This window comes from Vespula pensylvanica, chromosome 21, assembly GCF_014466175.1.
Source record: "Vespula pensylvanica isolate Volc-1 chromosome 21, ASM1446617v1, whole genome shotgun sequence".
NCBI classification, from domain to species: domain Eukaryota; kingdom Metazoa; phylum Arthropoda; class Insecta; order Hymenoptera; family Vespidae; genus Vespula; species Vespula pensylvanica.
Genome location: NC_057705.1, coordinates 3,429,528 through 3,441,598, shown reverse-complemented (window position 1 = coordinate 3,441,598; position 12,071 = coordinate 3,429,528). Strand labels below are relative to the sequence as shown.

The 12,071-nt window shown below is 33.2% G+C and overlaps 1 protein-coding gene across 4 annotated transcripts in view; it reads left to right on the top strand.

The window, feature by feature from the left end:
- Nucleotides 1–12,071, top strand: part of LOC122636273 (serine/arginine repetitive matrix protein 2-like) — a 241,813-nt gene that overhangs the window by 53,549 nt on the left and 176,193 nt on the right. Inside the window, exons 1-2 of one of the 4 annotated variants that reach the window (XM_043827320.1) lie at nt 9,268–9,435; nt 9,605–9,757. The exons of the other annotated variants lie outside the window; for them this stretch is intronic. The gene's annotated coding sequence lies outside the window, so the exon portion shown is untranslated. Of the gene's footprint in view, nt 1–9,267; nt 9,436–9,604; nt 9,758–12,071 lie in introns of those variants that run through there. 4 annotated transcript variants of the gene reach the window in all.

Sequence of the window (12,071 nt, the reverse complement as noted above, 5' to 3'; positions counted from 1 at the left end):
TAAGGCCGACGCGTGGACGGAGGAGGGTAAGACGAATGTGTATTCGTAAGGTGTATACTACGAAAAGAGATAACGTGTCAATTAAGCTACCCTGCAATTCACCGCGGGAAATTATGTACAGAGGGCATGACACGCGAGACGATAAATCACGAAGAATAAGCCGCGCGCTCTGTCCTCCTTTCGACGAATATTTATATCCGTCCGCTTTGCGAATGATAACCCCTCTTTTTCTTTTCTACCTCTCCTATACGTACGAGCTTTATTTTCTTGGGAAAAGGATTAAGGAGAGGTAAAACGACCGTTATTTATAACGCTTGGATTAATACTTGGATCTTTGATCGATACGGTAAACGTTATTTGTAATTTATGCTGGATCTTTCTCTTTTCTTTCCTTTCATTTTCTTTTCTCTTTTCTTTTCTGTTTTTTTTTTTTTTTTTTTTTTATTTCGACCTCTCTTGTTAAGCGAGTTTTAAAATTCTGCCAGCAAGTTCGTATCGTGGAAAGACGTTATCTGGTCATCTCGTCGTTTAGAGCTTTCTTTGGTTGACCGTTAGGTCAGATATTTGTATTCCTACTTTGCAAGATCGTATCTGGTAACGCCACCATGCTCAAGGACAACGACAAAGATCCGACTCTTTATTTCGAAAAGGAAGTTGATTACGTATCTATCGAAAAATAATATTTCACTTTTTTTTTTATTATTTCCGTTCCTTTTGTGAAACCTTAAAGGTTTTACCATAATACAAAGATATAAATTCATCAGTCGCCCTTTGACATTCGGGACAGTTTAGAGTGGGGGTAGGTAATAAAACCAGCTCGACCTCTTTCAGCATCCGGCTTGGCAAACAGGCTATATTCTCTGGACCTCAGTAAAAAAGTAAAGTTGACCCTCCTTTTCGTTCTATTATCATGACGATTATCAGGCGTTCCCCTTTATATTTATATTATTAATTTTGAATAATAGCTTCAGTCATTTTATTGTTGTGCATTAGTCACTATTATCACACTACAAGACATTGCAACTTTAAAATGTTTATAGAGGTTGATTTTAAATTAAAAATTTTTGGAATATCTCTTTTGTTAGAAGAAATAAAAAAAATATATATCAAGAAAAGTTTCATAATTTCATGTGTCAAATATTTTAAGACGACATTCAGTTAAACCAGAAGTTTAAAAATTTTTAGTTTTCTTTTTTATAGAACATCCTGTATTTTTTAATTAATTCAATATTTTAATCAATCGTTTTTAAAATACTAGTAAACATAAACCTTAAGTAAATAATTAACTAGTTATTATGATATTAAGATAATTATAACGTGTGAAATATGTTATGTAGACAGAAATAGTAATGCTAATTTTAATGAAACTCGAATTTAGAAGAACTACTAGTGAAAATTATAAACGTTATTAATCAAACAACATCCAAAATATTACGATTGTGCATACAAAGAAATAATGGATATTTAAAAATTTGTTCTTATAAGTTAATTTTAAAGTTTTTTTTTTCAATTAACGTAAGTAAAAATTTTAATAAGGTAGTAACAAAAGTTATAGTAATTTACAATTTTTCATTACCTCTTAAGATTCTTTATATTTAAAAGTATGTATCATTAGTCATTTAACTATACATACTAACATTTCGTTTATAATTAAATTTGGATATATATTTGTCTAATAATATATTAGAAATAATTGATTAAAATATCTGATGAATTAAAAATTATTAAAATTAAAAATTATTCCGATTTAACCGGAAATCGGATATTTTATTTTATAGTCTTAAAATATTTAAAATGGAATCATGAAATTTTCCTTTATATATATTTTTTTTATTTCTAATAAATAAGATATTCAAGTGATTATTAATTTATAACAAATTGGTATATTATATCAATTTAATTGCTTTCTGCATTTAATCTAACCTAGAATCTTTTTTCCGCTTTTCTGCTTTAATTGTTATAAATTTTAGATTTTCTTGCATTGGTAAATTATAATATTTTAATAAATTATAATATTTCAAAGTCCACTCTTTTGAAATTGAAAATCAAAATTTCAAATCGAAATTTTTCGTAGATCTCGGTCGATACAATGTTTTTCGATAAAAATTTGAAGATAATCTATTTGACTATCTACAAAGAATCTACATATGTGGATACGCGGACGAATATATATGTATATGCACACGCATGGATGTGTAAGTATAAAACATATATAGAGTGATCGCCGAAGTGTTCGTAAAGTAGGAATATGATAATATCTTATAGATATATACAAATTTTTATAGGAAACATTAAGAAACAAAGAATCTTGTTTAAATCTTATTTAAATCTAGAAATTCAAATCTTTCTGTATTTACCATCTTTAATCGTGCCAATAAAAATTTTTGAAAAATTTTATATTCATTGTTTGACACTATTTCACATAATCCTGCAAAGTCTGAACTATTTATATAATCTATAATTTTTTATAAATTTTTTAATTCTTTTAAATTCTCACCACTTTAGAATGGGAAGTTGGTACGAACGAAAATTATTCTGTAAATTCTCGTTGCGTGTAATCTGATTTTTTGATTTAAATTTATCCAACTAGATACCGTATCCGTTTAGATACTAGAATGGATACACGTATAGACGTTTAGATTTGAATATAAATTTGAATACTAAACGTATTAAAGATTCAAAATGTTCTTTTGATACGTCAAAGTCAAAAGGCAATCGTCCGTTACACCTTTCGCTACATCGAGAGCGTAAGTAATTCTTTACGATCGTTTTCAAAAAGCAAATAGATCGATCGAAATCGGCGTAAGCCGAGTGGCCGCCCAAGACAAAACCAAGGAAAACGGAGAGAAATCTCGTGGCAAATTATGCAGATTGACACAGATTTGCATTCGCTTAGCATACACCCCGATCGATGCAACGAGCGCCCACACTCTATAGACTTTCATCTATTTACCATACAAAAAATATACCCTATCTAATCCGGATGGATCTTACGGTTGAAGTTGCTCTCACGGCACCTTGTCTTGTCCCGATCGCTCTCCGAGAATCTCGAAGAATCAATTCGTTCGGCGATCTCACGTTTTTATTTTAACGGATTCCTCTCAAGCATTTTCTTCCTTTCGAGAACTAATCAATCTAATCTATTTAATTTACAATTAATGAAGAATTAATTTTTATGCCATTTTTGAACATGCCGTATACTTTTAAAAATAATCAATTTGACGATGGAAATAATACAAAAAATAAGATTAACGAAAGGACTTACTTATATTACATTTTTTTAATAATAAACAGGACATTTTTTTTCATTTACTTAATATTACATTTTTTATTAATAATAAAAAGGAAATTTTTTTTAACTGAATTAAGTAAGATGTATATAGGGCTATGAAATTACGTGATAAATTTGATTACTTGAGTACGAGCTAAACTCACATATTCATTAGTAAATAAATGAGAATATTCCGTAAGGTTATCAGTTCAATGTTCTGCTACGTGTGGAATAGAAAAAAAGGTATCAAGATACATGATCGTAGAGAGGGCAATATAATGTCAAGAATATTTATATTTTTGGAAGGACAGTCTTAGAGTGTTTGATAAATACGATGTATCGAAACTAATTCGAGTTGTTAAAAATATATTACGAACTGAACGTAATTAATTTCGAAAGCTTAAAATTATACTGTTCTTTTTTTCTTCTTTTTTTTTTGTTATAAGTTCTTATTTTTTAATCAACAATAATAGTAACCTTAGAAAAGAAAATTATTTTACGTCCTTACTAATTAATCCTACATACTTATGGTTATACGTTCTATCAATAGTTAACGTAAGAAATGATATATTTTAATAAAGAACTTACTGAATATTTTAATAACATTAACGTATTTATTCTTTTAAATATTAATCATTAAATACCGTTTCTACTTAATAATAAAAAAAAATTAATAAGATAAGATTTAAGCGATTTAGTATTTGGTATCTCTTCCATACCTATCGAAATACCAAATCATGAAACGATATATTTCTTGACGAAGATTTATATTCATTTTACTTCTCACAATGTTGCAATAAAGCAGATGTAAAAAATCTTAGTAACTTGTCGCTTTGACGATATAATAACTCGGTTCATTAGCGTAACTATAGATCGGAAAGAAAAAGAAACACAAAGAAAATAGTACATTTGCATTCCGGTGAAATACTTGTACATACTTATGTACATAGTTAACTATGTATATAAGTAGTCGTGCGTACGCGTAATATACATTTTAACGCGTGCGAGCGACAGCTGGTTTGCTCACGAAACGAGACGGTACCGGCGCGCTCGAATTTTGCAAGTCGACCGATATAACGCGGCAATTACCCGACACGCGGAACCCTTCCGTAAAAGGGAAAACGCAGGTTAAGGAATCATGTCCATTCTCAAGGTCGACCGGTATCCTACCGGCTCTCTTACCGCGGACTGCATAACGCGTTTCTATTACGCGGTCAATTGCGGCGATTGTTGCGTGTCTCTTGCAATCAGTGCCTCGTCCGTAGCTACACACCACTGCTTTCTCCTTCTCCGCTTATCTTACGCTCGCCCTTTCTCCTTTCTCTTCCTCCTCCTCCTCATCCTCCTCCTCCTCCTCCTACTTCGAACGGGAAACCTCTTTCTTCTGTTCAGTACCCTCACCGTCACAACATCTCACTGTCTCTCTTTCTGTCCCTCTTTCTTTCTGTTTTCTTTATTCTGTTATTTATCATCCTGTCAAAATTTCTCCTTTATACGTCTTGTTATATAGATTAGAAAAGGTTGTCTCTTCTTTTTTTTTTCCTAATTTTTTTTAAACGGTCAGAAAAAATTTAATAAAATGATTTGGAGAGATTGAAAGGTATACTATTATAGAAGTGATTTGTTATTAATTTTTTCATCGGTAGGACATGACACTTAAAGTTTTAATTTTTTAAGGATATCTATATTTATTCTATCGAAAATTGTATTTATTCTACTTAAATTTATTTATACGAATCAATAGTATCATTTATATGTTTATAATAAATATGTATGAAGTGTATTTTGCGAAAGCTTTGATGAAACAAGATTTTAGGGTTCCTAAAATTTCTACCATAATGGGCAATTTTTCATTATCAAAATTCAACGATCTTAAATCGATCGTAATATTCTTTCTAAAATTAAATACCACCGAAGATTCGAGAACGACTCGTTTTGAAATATATACTTACACAAAAATGGGTCACGAGTGGGTGAAGATTTAAATCTAGGTCGCTGCATTTCGCGTGGTGTACTTTAAATCACTTCTTCTTTTTTAAGTGAAACTTTTTTGACCATTAAGCAACCCAAATGGATTTCAAATGGTTTAATAAACTCCTAGATGCTACGTTCTAACAGTAAAACGATCTATTCATCATAATTAAAAAGTAAATCGTATTCTTATCTTGGCGTCGATTTAACCTCTTAAACAATATCGACTTTAAACTTAACAAAAAGAAAACTATATCCACCTACCTACCCTTTTCTATCTCGTATTCTTGATCAAGCTAGAAATAAGTTTCGGAGCAACGGGGAAAAAGAGAGACAGAGATAGAGACAGAGACAGAGACAGAGACAGAGAGAGAGAGAGAGAGAGAGAGAGAGAGAGAAAGGGAAAGAACGAGGTCGTTCGGTGGTATCACGAGCGTTATCGGAGATCGAAGAACGTTTTAGTCGTGGCAATAATCGAATCGACCTCGGGTCAGAAGCAGCATCGACGTACTCGACGTCCTTGGCCAGAGCCGGCAGATGGTCGGCAAGACGTTGCTCGGTGCAGCGCATGGTGCACACCGACGTTGCTAACTCGTATTCGTGGATGTACGGTCTAACTTACGAGGCAACATCTCGTTTCTTTCGAACTTGCGTTCGTGAACGCGCGCGCGCGCGACTTTGAAAGAGAGTGTGAAAGAGAAAGAGAGAGAAAGAGAGAGAGACAGAAAGAGAGAGAAAGCCCGTTCGCCCAACGAACAAGAGCAAGAGAAAGATCGTGGGCGCCTCGAGTACCTCGAGAAGCACGAGAATTTCCTCGAGGGTGTATCGTATCGTCGTTGCTTCTCCTCGAACGACAACTTTACCTGCCCCCACCCCTTCTCTTCTTCTATCTCCACCTCGTACTCCTTCGAGAACACCGTGTATTTTCACGGCTAGCTACGAGAGATCCTCTAAGCTAAAAGTATTCATAGTTTCTCTTCAATTTATATTGTTAGGTATTATTTATTCGAATATTTCGCGTTGGAGAAAGTTGTCAAAATTGTACTATCTCCTTTTTTTCTTTGTTTGTTTATGAAAGACACTTTATATCACGTTTGCTATCTTGTACTTACTTAATCATTGACACGAGGAAATATTGGAAATTGTTTGGTTTTATTTTTCATTGTAAAGACGATCTTTTTTTAAAAATGAAATAATTTGTTAGATATTTTTATAATATAATGTAAAAGGACAATTTAAATTATGCTTGCCTGAATCGAAAAAATAAAATATAAAAGCAAAAGAAAATTTTTATTTATCGTTCTATTATTTTGTTTATACGGAATTAAAAATATTATTAATAATCGAATTAAAAATATTCGATTCTATTAAATAATTTTTGTAATGTTGAAATATTTTATATACAATGAAAATATTCAATGTACGTAGGTATGAATAATAATCATTTCATAGTTGGAAGAATAATAAATTTTAAATATTTTTAGTACAAATTTCATGAATCTGTAATTTGCGTTTTATGTACTAAATTGTATGGTATAAAATCAAAAAATAATTTTTTTTAATTTGTTTATATTATCTAATAATTCTACGTAAATTATAATTATTTATATAATCACAACATGATAAATAATCCCTGTTTTATATGTATATATATATATATATATATATATATATATTTAATGACAATTCAAGTGTCATATAACCCATATGTTGTATGATTAAAAGCTCTCTAATCTATCATACTACATAGTACGATTCAAAACACTGATCGTACGATTTAAAAAGCATAATGTAATTTTGTAATAATAGTAATATTTATATACATAGATATAAATATATGGCAAACACTTTATAATATAAATCTATTTTTATAAAAACACAAATAAATTTGATCAACAAATATATGAATATTCACATCTTTAAAATGCTTATTGTACGCAAGAAAAACAATATCTATATATTTTCAATCGTATACCTCGTTCTTGTTTTTTTACTTTATAATATAATATATAATATAATAAAAACATTGACTGAAATAAAATTTAGGTGACTGGTACGCATTTAACAACTCTTCCTTATTTTGCTGAGTTTCTTAAGGTGAAAGTAAAAGGACTTTGAAAAATATACTGCCTATAAATATATTGCCTATAAAACGCCGATAGATAAAACACCTACGTATAGATTTTCATGAATATAATAAATATGGTAGGAATAAAGTAGGTTAAATGGAATGGAATGGAAGAGATTGTGTTCGGTTGATTCGATGGAATCTTTCTTTCTTTTTATTTTCTTCTTTTTTTAATTAATCGCTAAAACAAATAACAATGTTTAATTTTAATCGACTCTCGACGGACGCGTTGACGAGAAAAAATTTATCTCGATAATGTCGTTGTTCCACGATCGAATCTCAGTTATTTATCGCGTCTCGGAAAGATAAATCACGTCGTCGAACTAATTTTAATATCGCGAAAGGCGTCGTCGTCTACATTCCAATCGCGAAACAGGAAGAACGCGGCATATTTTCGCTTCTACTCGTTCGTGTAAATCGCTAACAGTCTCGCTTTATCACTTTCTCGATGTACCGATGAGATTAGCGATACCAGCCAATTCTGTGGAAAAAGTATCACCTTACTCTTTCGTAAGATGCGTTCGTAACTTTAATATTCCTTTCAAGGAGGATCCAGAATCATGTTTCCTCGTTAACTCGATTCTGCTCCCATTCATCATCTATAATTTTACATTCCACGAGTAACGCGTTCCGGTATCTCGATCCTTAAACTGGAGATCCGAAAGAGAATCATCCGTGGTGATTTTAATAAAGGAATATGTATCTTTCGTCATTTCATTAAATACCTCAATATATATTGTTACCAATATACGAGGAATCCAGGTTTGAAAAATACGAAACAGAGTTTGCAGGAACTCGATATAAGAAGAAATACAGTTAGCATTTAAATAGAACACTTTATTTGTTTTCTCTCCAGAGATCTCGCAAATACCATAAAGAAGATATCGAAGAAGAGAGAAAAATGAGAAAGAGAATGGCACGTTATAGTAATGCCCTTGATGTGGCATCGATGTTAAGGTCAACCAGATATACACGATACGGAAATGCTATCCATAGGGGCGATCGAAACTCGGTCTATATAGTTAGTTTTCGTGCAAAAATCCGAACTCGGGTAGCAGGGATCGTCGTTGGAAGCTGGGAAAGTAGAAACGCGAGAAGGAACGGGTAAATTTGCAAACGGTGCAAATGGTTAGTGCGATGCGCCGTTAGAGAGTAGAAAAATAAATTCAAGCGAGACAGGGATTCAGGGCATAGAAAGGTAGAAAGAGAAAGAGAGAGAGAGAAAGAAATAGAGAGAGAGAGAGAGAGAGAGAGAGAGAGAGAGAGAAAAGAGAGAGAGAAATGGATAATAGACATAGATTGCGGGAGTCGTAGGAGAAGACAGAAAAGAAAGAAAGAACGAGAGAGAGAGAGAGAGAGAGAGAGAGAGAGAGAGAGAGAGAGAGAGTCAGGAAGAGAGGGAAGAAGTGGGGGTAAGAGGTCCACAGAAGTGGAAGAAACGAAGCGGGTAGAGCGGTCGTTTGCCTTGGATCGAGGTTCGAAGCAGCGCGGCGGCGGAGTCCGATCCCGATTTCGAAGCCGCCTCGGCTTTCCGCCGCGCGCATTCCATTTCTCTCTTCGCCTCTGTACGCCTTCGTTCGTCGGTGGCCGCCTCCATTCGGACGAGTTCGCCGATTATCGGCTCGACTCGGCTTGTTACCGGCTCGATCTTGCTCTCGGCCATCTTCGGCAACAGTCGTGCATCGGCGCTCGCTCGGAGTGGATCGCCGGTTCTTGTGGTTTCCTCGCAAGTTGCCGACAGAATGGCGGTGATGTCGCTGCTGTTGGCGCCGTTCTCGCCACGAGACGACGACGACGTCGAGGGACGCTCTTTTGCGCGCTGACGTTCTCTTTTCTTGATCGTGATCGACCTTTACTTTATTACGTTTTATTTCTATAATCATTCCCGAGTATCGTTATTAACTCGCGTCAAAAAAAAAAAGAAAAGAAATGGACAAGAATCACGCGGCAAAGAAGGAAAAACCTTTTCGTATTTCTTCATCTTCGTCGTTTTCTTTGACTTTTTCTTTCACTTACCCTATATCCTTTGTACTCTTCTCCGTGTGACGTGGGTTGTGTATAGTGGGTGTGCTTCGTTCCTTCCTTATTAGAGAAATATATTTATATATATATATATACGTGTGTGTGTGTGTATGTATATGTATATGTATACATATATATATATATATATATATATATATATATATATGCACACACTTTTCCCTTTCTCATTCTTTTCCCTCGCGAATTTAAAGTGATCCTTTCTCAAATTTCCTGTGGAACACCGTCGTCGATCGAGCTCTGAAGAAAACGACGAGTGGCTTGGATAAAGCCACGAAGAGAGCTACTTACATCGAGAGAACTCCTCCGGCGAGAGAATCAACAGGTGGGAACCTGCTTGCTCACAGGTACTTATTCTTCCTTTTCCTTGCCGCCACCTGGCAACGCGAGTGCGAAAGAAGGATGAAAGAACGTCTTCGCCGATTGGACTTCATTTTCGATTCTTCAACCATTTTCTCTAAGCTTTTAACGTACATAACAAACAACTCGTTTCTTTATTTCGATTATCCATTCTTTCGTTCTCTCCTTTAGCCTTAAGTCGTCACACGATTATTCTCAATGTTCCTTTAACATTAATACACAGCGTGAGAAGGCACGATAGAAATAACGCTCGTTTCTTCGCACGTTTGTTTAATTAACCCGGCTCGTGTTAATGAATATTTATATGATTACGGTATCGTAATTACGATATCCACTTAGAAATTTATAAAATATTTCAAACTGTAGGAAACTTGCCATTTCACACTGGAGAGTTCGCTCAAGCGCGCTTTCTTTAGTTTCGTGTCCAGCTTTAAACCTCGGGAGTGCATTTCGAAAGCTCTTTTGTGAAATTTTTGATCTGTACTCTCTTTGAAAATGAAGGATTGTAAGATTGTCGCCGATGTAACGGGTGTTCGTCTTTCGTACATGTTTCTTCTTCAGCGATAAACCAACGGCTCTATGAATTTTAACAAGTTGCTGTTCTTCTTCTTCGTCTTCTTCTTCTTCTTTCGCGCGAGCAAGTTAAAGATAACGATCCTTACCGGATCTCCGGCGTCCGCGCATTTTCTCGTGAGCGCAACTACGAGGGTTACAATGAGAGCAGGATATGAACGTTGTTTCTTTCCTCGTGTTCTACGTGAATTATTGTCCTTTGAAAAGAATATAATAATCGATTACGGATATACGAAAGTTTATGTCATTTATAATTGAAGTATAATGAATTTTACTATGATGAATAATTGAGGCTAATGATTTATCTCTCCTTTAATTCTAAGTAAATCTTCCAACATTCCTTTCGATAAGAAACCGTTTGTTTCCTCCTGTTTTATCTAAATTATTATTTTATGAAAATAAAAGATTATGAAAGAGGATCGATAACAGGTATTCAACAATTTATGCGATTCGATTGATGAAATATGGTGAATTTTGTTATGGTGAATATTCAAGGCTTTAAGATTTATCTCTCTTTTCGTCCTAAATAAATCTTCATGCATTCCTTTCGATAAGAAAATGTTTCCTTCTTTCCTTCCTCCTGTTCTACGTGAATTATTGTTCAGTGAAAAGAGAAAAATAATAATGGAGGGGAATCGATTACGTGCATTTACACGTTTATGTGATTTATAATTGGAATATGGTGAATTTTCCTAAGATGAATATTCGACGCTTAAAGATTTATCTTTCCTGTTATTCTAATTAAATCTTCACGGATTCCTTCCGACAAGAAACGGTTTATTTCTTCCTATTTTACATGTATTCTTGTTCTATGAAAATAAAGAATTTGAAAAAAGAGATCGATTATATCGGTATTTAGAAATTGATATGATTTAATTAATGTATAGTGAATTTTCTTATTAATTAACGTTAATTTTGTTTAATTAACGAGAATTTTATTAATTAAAATTTGTGAATGCACGATATTCAACGATTCATCTTTTTATTCTAAATGAATTTTCTCATGCATTCTTTTTGACAAGAAAATGTTGTTTCTTTTCTTTTGTTCCATGAGAATTATTACTGTGCGAATAGACACTATTATGAAAAGAAACAAAATATCGAGGATTAGCAATAAAATAGGATGAATTTTTTTTTAACAGTATTTTCGAGGCTCGATGATTCGTCTTATTAGCCTGAAGAAATCTTCATGCGTTCTTTAAGATAAAACAATTTAATTTCTTTTCTTACTGTTACACGTGAATGATTGTTTCGCGAGAAAAAAAACAAATTAAAAATGGGAACAGTTCATTGACGTTGAAAAATGTATGCAGTATAATTAAAATATACAGGGTGAGCGCCAAAAGTTTTTAGGTGGCCTAAGAGATTATCCTTAATTGGAGAAATCAATTATTCTTTCCTTGAGACATTTAGGCCAATTTCTTTTCCAGATTATAAAAAAAAATTTCTGAACTTGTAGTTTTACTGCCTGAAAAAAATTAATCTAAAAAGTTTATGGAAAGAGCTATTGATTTTTTAAGATCACCTGAAATCTTTTTGTCCGTTCACTATATGAAGGGTAAATTTTTCATGATTTATTTCTTTATATTAATTAAATTTTCATAGATCTATTTCTCTCTCTCTCTCTCTCTCTCTCTCTCTCTCTCTCTCTCTCTCTCTCTTTCTATATATATATTTATATATATATATATGTATACACATATATAAATAGATATATATGTATATAGA